Below are 1,348 nucleotides of genomic sequence, written 5' to 3' on the forward strand. Positions count from 1 at the left end.
AGACCAAGGAACCATCAGACCCACCGCCCTTCACATCTGACCACACCCACCGCAAGACCAGGGAACCATCAGACCCAACCCCCTTCACAAGACCAGGGAACCATCAGACCCAACCCCCTTCACATCTGACCACACCCACCGCAAGACCAAGGAACCATCAGACCCAACCCCCTTCACATCTGACCACACCCACCGCAAGACCAGGGAACCATCAGACCCAACCCTCTTCACATCTAACCACACCCACCACAAGACCAAGGAACCATCAGACCCACCGCCCTTCACATCTGACCACACCCACCGCAAGACCAGGGAACCATCAGACCCACCCCCCTTCACATCTGACCACACCCACCACAAGACCAAGGAACCATCAGACCCACCCCCCTTCACATCTGACCACACCCACCGCAAGACCAAGGAACCATCAGACCCAACCCCCTTCACATCTGACCACACCCACCGCAAGACCAGGGAACCATCAGACCCAACCCTCTTCACATCTAACCACACCCACCACAAGACCAAGGAACCATCAGACCCAACCCTCTTCACATCTGACCACACCCACCGCAAGACCAGGGAACCATCAGACCCAACCCCCTTCACATCTGACCACACCCACCGCAAGACCAAGGAACCATCAGACCCAACCCTCTTCACAGCTGACCACACCCACCGCAAGACCAAGGAACCATCAGACCCACCCCCCTTCACATCTGACCACACCCACCGCAAGACCAAGGAACCATCAGACCCACCCCTCTTCACATCTGACCACACCCACCGCAAGACCAAGGAACCAACCCAACCCCCTTCACGTCTGACCACACCCACCGCAAGACCAGGGAATCAGACCCAACCCCCTTCACATTTGACCACACCCACCACCTCCCGGAAGACCAAGGAAATATCAGACCCAACCCCCATCACATCTGACCATACCCACCACAAGACAAGGGAAACATCAGACCCAACCCGCTTCACAGCTGACCACACCCACCACCTATTTGGAAGCCAAAGACACAGCAAGCGCTCCAGCCGAACACATTTACTGCCAAAGACCAGACACGTGTTCACAGCTGACCACACCCACTTCTTACAGGTGGACCACACCCAGAGACATCACACCTTTCACCCACTAGAAGACCAAGATACCTTGGAGCCACCACCTGCCAACAGACCACACCCCATCCTACTGCTAGACCACACCCCCCACATACTCCAGGCTCATCTACTACTTATACACCAAAACTCCGCCCATATCTGGCTGTCCACTTACAGCACACCCACACTGGAATCCCCTCAACCCCAGACATTAGATCTGCTCATCACATCCCCCAATCAC

This window comes from Lithobates pipiens, unplaced genomic scaffold (genome assembly GCF_037356315.1).
Source record: "Lithobates pipiens isolate NorthernLeopardFrog02 unplaced genomic scaffold, aLitPip1_a1.2 Scaffold_22, whole genome shotgun sequence".
Classification (NCBI taxonomy): Eukaryota; Metazoa; Chordata; class Amphibia; order Anura; family Ranidae; genus Lithobates; species Lithobates pipiens.